This window comes from Odontesthes bonariensis, chromosome 5 (assembly GCF_027942865.1).
Source record: "Odontesthes bonariensis isolate fOdoBon6 chromosome 5, fOdoBon6.hap1, whole genome shotgun sequence".
In the NCBI taxonomy this organism is placed as follows: domain Eukaryota; kingdom Metazoa; phylum Chordata; class Actinopteri; order Atheriniformes; family Atherinopsidae; genus Odontesthes; species Odontesthes bonariensis.
In genome coordinates, this window is record NC_134510.1 from 9,510,685 (window position 1) to 9,523,211 (window position 12,527).

At 40.5% G+C, this 12,527-nt stretch overlaps 1 protein-coding gene across 1 annotated transcript in view; it reads right to left on the bottom strand.

Moving 5' to 3' along the window:
- zfpm2a (zinc finger protein, FOG family member 2a) overlaps positions 1-12,527 on the bottom strand; it is a 113,706-nt gene that overhangs the window by 43,985 nt on the left and 57,194 nt on the right. The window lies entirely within an intron of this gene.

Consider the following 12,527-nt stretch of genomic DNA (forward strand, 5'->3'; position numbering starts at 1 on the left):
CTTGCTTTGTTTATCCTCAGATGTTTTATTTAATTCTTTATGTTCTTCTTCTCCTTGTAAAATGGTGCATCGGCAGTGTTGTAAGTATGTTGAATATATGCATCTGTGTATGTAAGAGGGGGTGGTAGTCATATCTTAGGCAGTTCTGAACAGTAGCATATTACTCAGAGCCACAGTGTCAGTAAATGCAGGCCATCACTTTTGAACCATGTTACCCCACCTCTTTTTTATTGGGACGTTACAGAAATAGTTTAGCTAAGATGAAAATGGGTTGGGTTTGCAATCTTGACACTTCATTTCTTTTTCCATCAGAGGCAGCCGGGGACAGGACACTGTCCATCTGCCTATTGCAACAGAAAAACACCAGCCCTCTCCTGTGCTTTTCACTTATTTCTCCCCCGCAAAAGGCAACAACCTTCAAGGATAAATGCAAATGTCACTTGAGCATGTTAAAGGTCTGAATTGGCACAGATATGCACAAGAGATGAGCACTGTGCTCCGGCAGTGTGCCTGCATGCCCCCTCCTCCTCCTACTCCTCCACCCACCCATGTCTCTTTCCATGAACTCTATCTTGTTGGAGGCTGGAGGACAGATTTTATATGTTTTTTTTCCAAAGAGCATTATTTACAAATAGCAAATACCTCTCAGAGAGCTGATAGGAATCTGCTCTGCAGGCAAAATTAGGAAAAACTAATTCAGACACTATATAAAGATAGATTTCTAAATAGGGTCTCTTTATGTGTAGCTCTGCACATTGGCATACTACAACACCAAACTGATCCAACACAGACAGTAAATTGCGTCTGCTGATATTCTTATTCCTCCTTCTGGCATCTTCTTATCCCCGTGCTGGCAGCAGATGAGAAAGAGAGAGGACCTCTGTAATTTAAGTCATCCACGATTTCACATTTCAAATTAGCCTCACAATGAAGTCTTCTATCTGGCTAACCTGAAAATCTCACACCCCTGTCAAAGGAGCAGAGCAGACTGGCCGATTGTTGCTAAGACGACTATCTGAAATGGGAATCAGATTAACCCTTTCTCAGATCTCCACACTGGAGCCATCTCTTATTCAGCAGAGAGAGGCCTCTCTGCCATCCCTGTGCGCCTCTGGGAATTCATGATATTCCAGCTGCTCTTAATGTGGCCAACAGAGACAAAATATCACATTAATGAGACATCTTCCCACTGTTAGAAACCACATGAAATTTGTTAGATTTAAGGCAGAAAACACGATTGCTTTTTTAGTTATTGTTGTGATAGAAACTTTCTAAATCTTTATCATGTACTTTAATTTAATTGTCAATGTCTTCTATTTTCTTTGGTTCCTTTTTGTTGGAAACTGAGCAGCAACAACCAATGACAGCCGCTCGGTGAGGATTTGAATAAAGCATCTATAGTTATAATATCTGCTTTGTAAGCATGCCCCATGTAACAGCCGTCACAAAGACAAAGAAATGCACAGGAGCAAATGCACTCAACACGTTTGGGATTAAGACACTGTGGCGTCACTGCAGCAAGGAACGTATGCAAATGCAAATGAAAACATTTGTATAACTGGATCAGGTGGTCTGAGCGGCCGAGGCAAGAAAAAATGCAGATTGACAGGCAGAAAATTGCAATTTGCCTGGAGCGAGGGCAAAGCACTATGAACTGGCTTTATGGAAACAAACTCCTCGTCCAGCTACCAGTCTTGTATCTGTGAGATGTGACGTGTCGAGGCCTTTTCTGGTCCAAAACAGCCCTCTGAAGGGAAAATATGCTGACCCCTGTTGGCTAGTTTTAGTTGTGAAAAAGGTGTATTTGTGTAGATACAAGGATCTGATCTTAACTTTGTATTTCTATTAAAATGAAAATACAAAATAAAGACAAAAAAACAAAGATTTTTTTTATCTTTTCCCAGCCTTTTTTTTACCCTTCCATTTCAAGATTCATAACTGATATTAAAATGAGTGACTATTACAAAACAACTAAATAGCTTTTAGATACTGTCTGTAATATCAGTTTACCGACTATCATCCCTGTCAGAGCCTGTAACCTTCTTGGACTCCATCTCTGTTGTGTGTTATGGTTTATCCACCTTCTGCCTTCACTCCAGTGGTTTCAATATGTCCTGGTATTTTTACTTTTTTTCCTCTGAGCCCTGCTACTGTTCCTTGTGTAAGAGATACAGTGACCAAAACAGTGTAGTCAGCGAGGAAGTGATTACAAACTGATGCTCCAAATTCGGTATAAAATGAAAATCAATATTTCCACAAGTTGCTGCAACATAAAAGATAACCTTCATTGATTTTTCTAGACTTAGGCCTCTGTGATAAAATCTAATATAAATTTTCAGCCACACGGATTTGGATCAGAGCAGAGCAGGGCCTGAACGATAAGTTCCGTGCACATCTCTCAGGCTCAGATTTTTTTTTCCTTCCCCTTTTCCCTCTTCCAAGGCAGAGCTGTACTATTTATAATTGGCCCTGTGTGAGCAAAAGCTTCTATCAGGAATCTGTTCTAATTTTTATTACTGAGAAGCTAAAGCCTGTTCCAGATAATTTGGAAATTTCAGGGGAATTGTGATAGAGCTGATGGCACAGCCGGACTGACTCCAGAAAGGAGCTAACCTGTAATAGCCTCTGTGGCTGCGCTGATTAAATGTTGCCATAGATGAAAGACCTGCCATCACCGCAATAAATTAACCAATCACACAAATCCCAAGTCGCTACTAATCCCTCCTTGATACCATGATCCTCTGATCAGCTGAAGGAGGTGAAGAAGAAAGTGGCTTGTGACACTCAGCCTTCGCTAACTCCCTGCCTCCCTGTGTAAACAACAAGCTAATGATATCACTGCTGACCATTTCACCACCACTGGCTACTCTTAACCCGCTTCATGGTCAGGGCAGGTGAAATCGATACAGACCTTGGGTGGGAATGATTATTTTCCTCAACGCACGCACCCACACCCCCGCCACCACCAAGGTCACTGACTGGCACTGTATCCGTGTTGATCCCACAGCTGCAAGATTTAGACAACTTAGAGATCAAAAACCACTCCGTCTGAATATATCAAGACATTCTCGGGCTCTTTAGAGTCAGCTTTCAACAACCACTTGGTGTGAAAAGTAGTGCCGTTTTGTCATGAAAAGACCAGTTCAATTATTCTACAAATGATTTTCTATACTGAAAAGCGTGTGTTGACCTGGCAACTAGTCTCAAGTAACTCCAAGGTTCCGTGTCTTTAAAAAAAAAAAAACTACAAGTATAAACACAACACAAACCCACGCACATACATAAATGTACAGGTTATGTCAAGTTTATATGCTCTCTTTTTCTAACATGGGAGTGAGGATAAAGGATTTGTACCTGTTTTACCAGTCAGTTTACAGCAGACAGCACACTCACACCTTGATAACGTCCATTGCAATTAGTTGTTCACTGCGATGAAACAAATTGCATGTGGTCAACTGGAAATTTCATTAAGGGAGATTTTCCTCTAGCCCTCGTTATCGCTCTGCGTATTAATATTTTCTTAGCCTCAAGGATGGATGAGTTGCAAGGGGTCTTCTTTTTTTGTTGAATATAACAGCCAAAGCCAACCTCACACTCTGTGTTCTCCCACTATCCATGCTGGTGGAAGCTGTGTATACGCTTAACGAGGTGATGCATATTTTTTCTTTTTTATTGCACCCTGAAATAACAGTCTCTGTCATCATCCTACATAAAGTGGGAAATGCTTCCATTTTTCAAGCCTGCCTTTGTGTGATTTTTCTCCTCTTCTAAATGGCCATGGTTACATCTGCTGTAATGAAAAGATACCTACATACTGCTTTTATTCCTTTCTCTAGCCCTCTCTCTAAGGCTATAGCATCTGCTATTGGGAGACTAAATAACAGAAATATGCAGGAATTGCACACTAATTCCCTTTAGAGATAGATCTTGGCTGGTGCCCTGTCATAAATCAGAGAATTTCGATATGAAATGAGGCAAGCTGCTCTAATCATTTCTGCATTTCAAATTGGATCACTGGCTCAATCGCTTGGCTTTTAAACTGCTTGCCTAAGAGCAAATGTGAGGTGGGAGATAATTCAGTTGAAATCTCTGCCTGCTCTGTGTGGCAGTTAGTTTACTGCTTGAGTGCAAGAGAATGCTTTTTTTCTTCCCTTAGCCCATCTTTCTCTTTTCAACTTTGTTAAATTGACTTTTCATTCTAAAATCGATTAAATTGAGAGAGTCACCGCTGTTCCCGGAATCTTTAAAGGGACACCCATCACTGTGCGCATGTGCCTTTATTTGGCAGCTGCTATCATGGCGCCGCTACGAGGAATAAATATTTTCTCATTTAAATCACCTTTTATCCTGCTGACTGGACTGTAAGCATCAAAGTTCATGTGCTGCATTACGTATTACTTATTTCACTCCATTGAAATGCTCACAGTGGTTGTCTTTATACGGACTATGGGTGGCACTGCATGATTTCTGTATGTTCAGTTGCTTTTTTAAGACATTGTTTGCAACCCAATGATCGAATGTTTGGAGTTTTGTTTGAAAAGCAGCGCTTGATTATAAATAGCGCATCTTAACATTTTTTTTTTTGTCTTTAAAAATTAATCTGCTGCTCGGAGTGGCAAGGAGCAAAGAATAGAGATTTAGAAGGAGGGAGCACCAGCCATCCTCCATTCTTCAAGACCTTCAGGCACATTGAGGTGCTCCAACTCTAAACCCAAACAGTTTTGTTTAAGCTGCACCTGCCCTGAAGACACCCCCCCACACACACACACACACTTATCCACCCTTCCCTTCTTTCCTTTCCTTTCCTTTCCTTTCCTTTCCTTTCCTTTCCTTACATGTTCTTACCTTTCTTGTGATAGTCTTACCTTAACTTCCTCTTAGTATTAAAAATGTCCTTTCCTTTCTATTCCTTTCTCCTGTCTCTTATCCTCTAATCTTTTTCTTTTCATGAACGTCTGTATGTCTCTTGGACTCAACACACACTATATATAAACCCTTGCTACTTCCTTTCCACATCCCTCAGCCCTTCAGCATCCAAATACAATAAAACCAGTTTTCTTTGTAGCAGAAAATGTTTAATTCAACTTTACAACTACATGCATGTGTACCGCTATGTGTAATGCCTATATTCTCAGAACTATTTGAAGTTGTAAACAAGAGAAAGGCGAATTTGTAATGCATGTGCTCCAGGACTTAATCGTGTCTTGGAGGTAGAGCGCACATATACACATGTGCACTTCTTGTGTTTGGCTTTGGTCAGGGGACAGAACAGCTCTGTCGCTTCACTACTCACTGTTTGAATTACTCAAAATTTCCCATTTGAATTCAATTGGGGAGGACTTGTTTGATCTTTTGCATGTAAGTTAAGTCTAACTCCTGGAGCAGCAAAAAGCTGTGTGAGGGAACATAATAGGGAACCCAGAGCCAGTAATGTTCACCCGTATGGATATTATCATGGCCCCTGGGGGTCAAGGTGCCAGGTGGCATATTCTCTGGACAGATTTGCCTTTTCCTCTGTTAGAAATAAACATGCAGGCACAGGATTTCTTCAAAGAGGAGGAATTGGGAACTCAGGAGTCAATCAGTCAATGGGGTCACAACAAATCCCTGCTCTCATAACAGCACACGGAAGACTAGGATCAGTCAGAGGCAGTAAATAAAGACAAACAATAAAATAGAAGGCATGATGCTTGAATAAAGCCCCTGACTTAAGATAAACCATGGTGCCCCCCTTTAGGTATTGGATTTTAATATTCTTTTGAACTCCCTGCTCTTCACTGGTGGAGCTATAAATTTCATGATGCATTAGAATGACATCTACTGAATGTGATTTTATATTTCAAGATTCTCTCATCCTGTGCAGGCAACCTCGCCCACTGATTCAGAAACTGAGCTCTTTATATATATCCAAGTGTTCAAAAGTCTAATTATAACAGACACAGTAGAACGTAAAAAACACACTACAAAATTTACTGGAGACTTTAAAAAAAAGGAGAGAAAAGATATTAAATGCCATAACATAACATAACAAAACAAACATATGTGTGATTTGCACACCTGACCACCTGTATCCTTCTGCACTGCTCAGTAGTTTCAGATGAATGAAGTGTTATTAAATCCACTGTAAGAGACCAACATATTTACACCGAGTTAAGTAAATAAGATAAAGATGGTGAACTTGTGTCTCACTAAATGCATTAGAAGTGAACTGTCTTATCAGAGGCTCGGCACATGGACTGTTAAAAGATGGGTTTCCCGAGCTGGAAATGGTCTTCGTTACCCAATTAGTTTGCTGACAACCCTGTGGTATAATATTCCTGCTTCGACAGCCTCATACACATTCATCTAATGAGGCGCTGCTGGACCACCAGGGAGAGAATGGACACTGTCCAGACCTTCATCTCCCTTTAGCACCTATCAGCTTTCTTATCTTCAATGTGAAGCTTTTTTTTTGTTTGTTTGTTATTGTCAGAAGAATGGAATTTTTCTGCTTGGTTGTTCATCCGTCCAAAGTAATTTTGACAGGGCTTTGTCTTTGGTGGGCCCAGAGCCAACTAGGCTGGAGATCAGAGGGCTAAGGCCAGAACAGGAGACAGGGAGGACTTATCAAGGTCTACCAGCAGGGGTTTGCATCACTGTTGGGTGACCATCCTCCTCCAAATAGGAGCCCAGCCTCTGTGTTTAAGAAGAGTAAAATGACTGAATTTCTAATAGTGAGAGTTCATATTTAGCTGTGAGTTTGTAGATCTTTCAGAGTCTGTTCATCTTTACAGCCTAACAAATAGCTCAAACTAAAACTTTCTTAAAAAGAGATGACAAGGAAGACAGTTTACTTCCACAATCACAACTGTAAAGCCATCAGCTGACCAATTCCATCAAAACCCCTCCAGAAGTTACTTTGTAGTGGGGAACCAAAAGGACTATCTGGGGCTTGAAAGTGAAAACAATCGAGGGATTATCTCCAGCACTTCTCAAGAAACTTGTTTCAACATAGTATCGCAAATTACAGCCATGACAGTGACAGATGGCAAAGCAGCTGGCACCACTCAACTTTGTTTCACTTTTCTTTATTTTTGCTCCTCCCTTCTTGTTCTTCCTCTTGCGCCTTTTCTGTATTTTGAGGTCTGCTGTGTATTAAAGTGTTGGATAACTATTCAGGATGAGTTTAAGCCAGGGACCTCTGAGCTTAACTGTCAAACTAACATTCTGTATAGACTTGAGACTGAGCTTTGCTAATTTGTTGGCTCTTTTAAAGCTGAGCGGATCAAAGGTAAAAAAAATGTATCTCCCCGAATCTCCTACACGCAGTCATTCATTAAAAAAAAAAAAAACTCTTGAGCTAAGTGATAGTGCATGACTTATGCTATCCTAAGTAGAACATTTGTTCATGAATGTTAATTTTCATATAATTTGTGGGTGCTAACAACTTACACAGTAGAAACCGGAAGCATGCAGATACTATATCGGCTCAGTGTAACAGTTTGTCATTCCTGACCACCAGAGAGCTATGAAGGGAGGAAGAGGAACACCAAGCTCACCCTTAAGCCCTGCAGACGCGAAGACTGCCACCCTCATCCCTCGGGTTGCAGAGTCATCACTGTTTCCTGCTATACTACTACCGAACAGACTGCTGGAGGATGACAACTGCCTGTCTGTCTATTAAAGTTAGAACATACACTTACAGCAGAATGGCAACATCTGGAGAATCTGTCAGGATGGAAGCCTGTCGTTAAAGTGAAAAGTGTCTGCAGAATAACATATGTCCTTCTCTACGACATTTGTGTTTCAGCACAAATGGCAAAGACCATAGTGACTGAATGAGGACACTTTAAACCTTCAAATAGGAATTACAGGAAAAAGCATACTAAACATGGATGTTCTTGAACTATTGCAGCACAGAGCTGCACAATTACACAATAATAATTTTGAAAGACTGATTTTTTTGCAAATGCACAACAGTGAGGGAGCATAGGTGAAAGAAGTATTCAAATTCTTGACTATATTATACTATACTATGCTATACTATACTATACTATACTATACTATATCCAGCCTTCTCTGTAAGTGATCTTTTTCACATTTTTAGTAAAAGCCCTATTGAGTGATATATGTATTATTGTATGCTTTTTATTGATCTTAATGTTGGAAAGTAAAAACATGTAATTTTGGATGGAATCACTGCACTATTTACTACACTATTAGATAGTTTGTCACAAAGTTAATAGTTTGAATTATTCAAACCATGACTGACAGTTAAAAATGCTTCTCACACATTAACAATTATATAACTTCATAGGTCCCACGCGGCAATTTTTACTTTAATACGATATAATACAAGTTGCTAATTGTGCATCATTACTTCTACGGGAATCACATTTGGAATGGGGGACTTTTAATGTGTAAAATTTACTGTATGTCTTAGTTAACTAAGCAATCTGAATATTTTTGTTACAACTCATTATTCGATTATTTACAATCACAGTGTTGCTGTTACTGTTGCTCAGAGAAGGAACTACTAACAATAGCTGCTTAAAAATAGCAAAGAATAAAAAGTGTGATATATCACTCTAAAATGCAGTAGTAGCATCTTAAAGATGATTTCAGGTAACTGAAAAAGTGAAAAAAACAGGAGTTACTGTTCAAAATCATGTATCCAATATTTTTTGGCAACACCTCGAACCCAAAAATTGGAATGAATAATGCTCCAAATGATCACCTCCTTTGTGTTTGTGTTTTGATGTATTCACTGTATCCTGGGCATGTTTGAGGAAAGCGTGCAGCCATTACTGTAAAGTGAACACAAAGCAGATCAGTAAGTCCTGCTCTGCTTATCAGGGGACCTGCCATATCAGTTTGGGTAGTTGTGATGTGATGTAAGGACCGCAAAATGTCAGGTTCACTTGTAGATCAAGTCAACCATGTATTATCTCTCAAACAGTGGAGCTCAGCTTCTGTAATAGCTCTGTCTAGCTGACTGAATGAGTGCTTCATGGCTAATGTGGGCGGCAATGAGTTCCAGCTATGCTCAAAAAACTTTGAGGTTTGGAAAAAATACAAGTAACAGCAAAAAAAAACAATGCTTATGTGTATTTGACTTCTTTTTTTTTTCATTCTATATTTGATTATCAGACACACAAAAAGCTCAGATTTAAAGGACTTTTTCAATTGAATGTGCTTTGATGTTTCTTTCTTTTTTTGGAAGGACATGAAAACCATCAATAATGCCATCGATAAATATATGGACGACAGTGAGCAAGGAAAAGCAGGCCAGATAATTAGCATTTTACCCAACTGAAGAGACCCCAGCTCTGATACTGGTTTAAACCCAAGAAATAATTGATGCATGCAATCACAAATTGGTTCTCCGCCTAAAATTTGGTCCCATTATTTCATTAGATGAAGGCACATTATTCGTGCCAAAATTATTTGTGTGTCCAACACAGAAATTCAAATCCTGTTAGTTCTGATAATGTTGTGCATTTTCAAACCACTTGCAAGACAGTGTGACTTTCAGATGGAGAGCAAAGGCCACCTTTAAATGCACACATAAATGAAAATGTTTAGACCTCAGCTTTTCTTTCTCTTTTTTAGTTTAATGGTTTGTTTGTTGGTGTGCATGCATATTTGATGTCGTGTGCATGTGCGTGAGTGATTTAGCAGCTATGCTAGAGAGAGGTCCTATCCTGGGGTGCCTTCTTGCATATGTAATTGGATGTTACTGTAAATAATTGCCTGGGCATGTGCCAGTGTGATGATGGTGATGATTTGTGTGTGTGTGTCGTCTCATGTGTGACTGTATGTGTGTAGAACAGGCGTGTATCCTTCTGTGTGTTTGTGCGAGTCTGTATGTATGTATGTGTGTGCGAGTGTGTGTGTGTGCGAGCGCATCTGCCCCATCCGTACTCCACTCTCAAGTCCCACTGATTCTCCTTTCCAGCCATGTTGAATCCTCTTTTCCTTATCAGGCGAGCCCAGGCCTGCATCAGGCTCTCCTTGCTATGACAGAGGCTACAACAATAGGCCTGCGATACCGCTGCTTAGCGCTGCGTTTCGGAGGGGAAACCTGCCACGGGCGCAGATTAACTACAACACACACACACACAAAATAGATTGCAGCCTCCAAAACAAAACATTTTTCAGAATGCCTCCTCTTGATTAATGAAGCAATGACAAGAAGAAAAATATAATTTCTGAAACAGAAAAATCCGCCGCCACTTGTTAAAGTTTAGGGGTAGCTAACAATAAACATAGTGGAGGGAGACGGTGGGCAAAAGGGGTAAGATAAATGGCTTGAGTGATGGGCTGAATAATTTCTGGAACACTTTTTTGGTTGCACAGGCCCATATTCCTCCCCTTGTACTAAATTACACAATAATCACACTCCATCGACTGACAGCCTCTGCCTCTCTTTCTGTCCCAGGTGAAAATTAGGACAGTATCTTGACATTTTCGCTCTTCTGTAGTCTACAAGCTAAAGCTCTCTGTTCACAGCCAAAATCAGCACGCTGTCTGTGCTCACGCCCTCCCACACACCAGCACATTCACAAACACTAAGACGTAAAACACACACTTAAGCGCTTGTAGACTCAAAGCCTTGGACACATGGTGCATATGTATGAGCATGAGAATTGTTGTTCTTATGCACATTTTAGCAAAATTCAAATTCACGAACCTGTTTCAGAGTAAAACTAAACTCAAGTAGATTTATAGTTAATAGTCAATTAAGGCTTGTTTTTTTTTGTGTGTTGGAAAAATTCCAAGTGACTGAATAAGGAAAAAAATTAAATAGGTTTACTTCCTAATGTTTCATATCATTATGTCTCCTCTGCTAGCAGTTTCCCTGAGGTAATTTCAGTCTTGCACAGGTTCAAAAAGACACTATAAAATTCCACTTAGGCTTGAAAATATGATGTATGATTCAAGGGTAACATGGTTAAACTGTGTGAAGGCAAATTGTTAAACTTAATTAGCCTACAGTGCTTATTGATTTTTATTATGTCCTTGTAACCTGTAGGTTTTCAAATCAGTGCCTTTGATTTGAGCCCCTTGTATGAAACTGATATCATAACAGCAGATCCGTTTTAATCATAGACACTTCCTCACAGCAAGTTGAGCTAATAAATTATATTGAGATAGAAGACAAGATAAAATAAAACAACTGCCTAAAAGATGTTAATCTAGATTTGAGCAAGTTTTATGCCTTTTAATTACTGTGTAATTTGCACTAAAAGGCCCTCAAAACACGTAACTAGGAGAATTCTATTGAATCCAGACTCATTACAGTTGCACCTTGACTAAGCCCCAGTAATTAGCATTGGTAAGGCATTGTACAACAGGCGGCAACACCCTCATCAACACGCATTTACAACACAGCTCTAAATCTGCTGCTCATTAATAGCTTGCCTCCCAATCAATTATTAACACCTACAATGGACGCCAGGCTCACCAGGGCCAGGCCTCTTACTCCAGGCAAACCATGGGCCACCTTCTCCTCCTGGTTCTGTCCAGCATGGTTAATTACCGCCTTTAAAGACACCTGCTACTCAATAGCTTCGACCCAGACTGTTAATTTAGCCCCCCGATTGCAGACATTTATGTCTGAGTGTCACTATTAATTTGCGTTAATTTGGAGAGTGTGAGGAAGCCGGGCGGAGGAGTTGTCGGCAGCCGGCTGAATGTGGTCGTCGCTCACCTGCGCCGGGGCTTCGGCTGTAATTGGAGTCTAATGGTCTGATTGATCAGTGAGAGAAGTGAGGGATGAGACGGCCCACTGGCAGCTCCATCAGTCAGACAGAGAGGCAAGGCGGAGAGGAGGAGGAGAAGGAGCAGAGCCGGAAAAGCGGCAAACAACAGTAGCACCGAGTCAACTCTTGGGTACTTTATCATCTTTTTTACGTAATTCCTCACTTTTATTTTTCTCTTTGTCTGATTTTCTGCTTTTACTCAGCCCCACCGTCTTCCTTCACATTCAAAAGTGTTCTGACCTAGGCCAATTGCTCAGTTTTCAGTTTGCACTCGAGATTGACTTTCAGTGTGGTCATGTGTTTGCTCTCCCCTCTATTTAGACTGGGTTAAGGTAAGCCTTTAAAACTTAAACCCCCATTGAAAATTCTTCTGTCATGTTTTCAAGAAATATGAAAACAGTTTTACAGTCGGACAAAATGCATGCTGTCTACAGGTGATCTAAGAGGGATGAAGAGTGTGTAAAACTACTTTGATAAGGAAAGGCTTGTGAGCTGACAGTGCAACACGACTGTGTTAACAGGTCTGCAGCAGCAATAACTACAACTCCCGTCCCCCATGCCAAGCTGGGCCCCTGGGGTCTACAGACCTGCCACAGCAACCCATCAGCTGTGAAATCTGCTTTCCTCTTTGATAAACGGTCGAGATGTGACCCTATCTCTGTCCTGCAGATGCCCAGATTTCCTGTCATGCTTTTCCCCTTCTGTTTTTTCATGCTCTTTCTCTCTCTGACTCTCTCTATCTCTTTCATTCTCTCTTTTTCAGGCTTTCAAGGCCTGCCTCGA